The sequence below is a fragment of the Octopus bimaculoides genome, chromosome 3 (assembly GCF_001194135.2).
Source record: "Octopus bimaculoides isolate UCB-OBI-ISO-001 chromosome 3, ASM119413v2, whole genome shotgun sequence".
Lineage (NCBI taxonomy): Eukaryota > Metazoa > Mollusca > Cephalopoda > Octopoda > Octopodidae > Octopus > Octopus bimaculoides.
The window spans coordinates 50,271,530-50,275,476 of NC_068983.1; positions in this window are offsets into that span (position 1 = coordinate 50,271,530).

Sequence of the window (3,947 nt, forward strand, 5' to 3'; positions counted from 1 at the left end):
AAGAGAGGGAGGGAGAGAGAGAGAGAGAGAGAGAGAGAGAGAGAGAGAAAGAGAGAGAGAGAGAGAGCGAGAGAGAGATTGATTGATTGATAGATAGATAGATAGATAGATAGATAGATAGATAGATAGATAGATAGATAGATAGATAAACTCCGCTGAGCAATCACACCCACATATATATACACATACACATATACATGTAGGAACCTAGTCTAAGTTCTTTTGATTTGTTGATAAGTTTGGTATTTGCAAATGGAATCACGTGAACGAATATTAATATCATCTGTTAGTCAACATCGCAGGAAACGTAATATTTGTATTACAGTAATGTATACTAATGTAGCTTTGTCAACAGTTTACTTAATTTGCTTCGATAGATGCATCATCAGTCATATCCGCTTTGAAATGCATCATTTCTACAAACAGTTGACTCTGTATCAATTGGAATACAGGTGTAAATACGATTAAGGGAAGTAGCAAGGACATGGTCACCGCAGGAATTTATGGTAAACACAATATATTCAGCTTATGTCGATAAGGGAAACTAACCTGCTAGAATAAGCAGGCCTGATAAACAGCTAATTATGTCTTCTTTTATATATGATATTTAAACAAACTGTGTTATTTTAAATATTTTAACTTCTAAATGCAATTTCACTGCCATGTACAAGCGAGAAAATTATTCTTGCTAATATAGAAAGGTGCAAAAATACACTTATCAACTCAATAGCGCCCTCTTTCAGACTTGCACAAAGTCTGAAACTGGGTGGGAGGGAATGAGTCGATTATATCGATCCTTGTGTTTTACTGGAACTTAATTTATTGACCCCGAAATGATGAAAAGCAATGTCGACCACGGCGGAATTTTAACTCAGAACTTAGCGACGGGAGAAATCCCGTTAAGGAATTTTCTGGCTTGCTAACGATTCTGCGAATTTGGCAATAATAATAATAAATGCTCTGATGCAATACCAGGCACTAGCACCCATGGCTTCTGATCTTAACTGATTAGAAGTGTTAACCTGTACATGCTTTGTCTTGTGTTACACGTACACTATTGACAAGCTACATTAGAATACATCACTATAATTCAAATATTATATATTCTTATTTCTTTATTTCTTTATTGACCACAAGAGGCTAAACATAGAGGGGACAAACAAGGACAGAGAAAGGGATTAAGTGGATTAATGACACCGAAAAGATGAATCGTCAAGTTGACGTCGCCAGAATTTGAGCTTAGAATGTAAAGCTAATAATTTGTTCGGCGCGCTAACGATTCTGCCAGCTTGCCTTCTTGTTACTACTACTACTACTACTACTACTACGGAAGCACCGAGTCTGAATCCTTAGCACGTCTAGCAAAATGCTCAGTGGCCTTTCATCCGGCTACATTCTAAGTTCAAATTCCGCCGAGGTTGTCTTTACATTTCATCTTTTCGGGTCGATAAAATGTATACCAGTCGAGCTGTGAGTTCGATGTAATCGAATTATTGCCTCTCCTGAAATCGCTACCTTTGTGCCAAAATTTGAAATCCTTAATATTATTATATGAAAACACAGCTTATTTTGCTGGGTATGATGGAAACTGTCAGTGGTCCACACACAGCAGGCTAAGGGGACATTTGCGAGGAATTCTTGCAGTTCTAAGCAACGCTTATTTTTGTAGCTGTTCTTCATTCACACTTGCACTATATTATTATTATTATTATTATTATTATTATTATTATTATTATTATTATTATTATTCCTATTACTATTACTATTACTATTATTATTATTATTATTATTATTATTATTATTATTATTATTATTATTATTATTGTTGTTGTTGTTATTTTTGTCGTTGTTGTTGTTGTTGTTGTTATTGTTGTTATTGTTGTTGTTGTTGTTGTTGTTGGTGGTGGTGGTGGTGTTGGTGTTGTTGTTGTTGTTGTTGCTGTTGTTGTTGTTGTTGTTGGTGTTGTTGTTGTTGTTGTTGTTCTTCTTCTTCTTCTTCTTCTTCTTCTTCTTCTTCTTCTTCTTCTTCTTCTTCTTCTTCTTCTTATTATTATTATTATTATTATTATTATTATTATTATTATTATTATTATTATTATTATTATTAAGGCGGCGAGCTAGCAAAATGGCAAGCCAGCTGGAGGAAATGCTCAGCGGTTGTTCGCCCTTCCCTACATTATGAGTTCAAATTCCACCTAGGTCGACTTTACCTTTCCTCATTTCAGGGTCGATAAAATAAATACCTCTTGAACACTGGGATCGATATAATTGACTTCCCCACCCCAAAAAATAACTGTTGCCCTTGTGACAAAATTAGTATTATTATTATTACCATTATTAAGGCTGGTGAAATCGTTAGCACGCTTGACGAAATGCTTAGTGGTATTTCGCCAAGCGTTACGTTTTGAGGTCAAATTCCGCGGAGGTCGACATCACCTTTCGACCTTTCCGGGTTGATAAACTCAGTAGCAGTGAAACAATGGGGCCGATGTAATCGACTAGTCACCTCCCACAAATTTCAGGCCTTATGCCTTCAGTAGAAAGGATTATTATTATTATTAGCAATGAAGATGATGATGATGGTAATAATAATATTGATTTCAAATTTTGGCACGATGCCAATAATTTTGAAGGATGGGATAAGCCGATTACATAGACTCCCAGTACTCAAAGTAGTACTTATTTTATTGACCCCGAATGATAAGACGCAAACTTGACCTTGGTGACATTTCAACTCAGAACATAAAACGGACGAAATGCCGCATGCATTTTACCTGATGTGCCAACGATTCTGCGAGCTGGCACCGCTGGTTTTAAATTTTGACAAATGGTCAGTAACTTTGTGGAGGGGATAAGTCGATCACATCGACACCAGTATTCGACTGGTACTTATTGTTTTCGACTCCAAAAAGGAAGTCCGAATCAACTACGGCGGAATTTGAACTCAGAACGGCGTGCTAATGATTTCGCCTACTCGTCGCCTACCTAATAATAATAATATGAATGATATTAATAATCATTTCGACTGGAAGCACAAGGCCTCAAATTTGGGGTAAGGGATTAAGTCGCTTACATCGACACCAGTGCGTAGCTGGTACTAATTTTATCGACTACGAAAGGATGATAGGCAAAGCCGACCTCGGCGGAATTTGAACTCAAAACGATACGGCAGACGAAATAACACTAAGTACTTTGCCCAGCGTGGTAACAACTCTGCCATGAATGAATGATAATAATAATGATAACAACAGCGACTACTACAAAATGTTAAAAGTTAATTCCTGCACGGAGCTATACAATGTGCAGCACATACAATTATTCAAAAAATCCATTTCTTAATAACAGCACATCAATTTGTATCAGCTGTGGTTGCCTTAGTCATTGGGAAATCGACATATTTGCATTTTTGCATAATAAATAATCCATAATAAATACAAAAGATTAATCTTAGATTAAGTTGTATCTTAATGTAAAATGGTAAATGTGTGAGAAATACATACATGAAATAACACCAAAAGCCAATAATCTCGACTTAAAATTTACTAAGACTTACTTTATTCTTAAATGTATTCGTTATTTTATTTGAAATAATTTTTGAAAACAATATGTTCGAGACGATTAATACTAAGAATTGATTCCGTTGTACATGACAACGCTATTGGTAACCTTTAATTTGTGGATGCATTGCTGATAATTTTAAACACCCTTCACAAATCTGTTTTTCTTCATGAACATTAAAACGTGTCTCAGTGAAGCTATGTCAATAAGGTTTCATGCACAGTTTACAATTCTGATAACTAATAGAATTGAAATCTTCATGGAAGATCTGCTAGTAATGCTGTGATATCATATAATTGTCCTTCAGATTAAACAACACTGACCTACAACAAACTACAACAATGAACACACGATTGCAATTTCGCCTTTTCCTTATGACAGTATATATA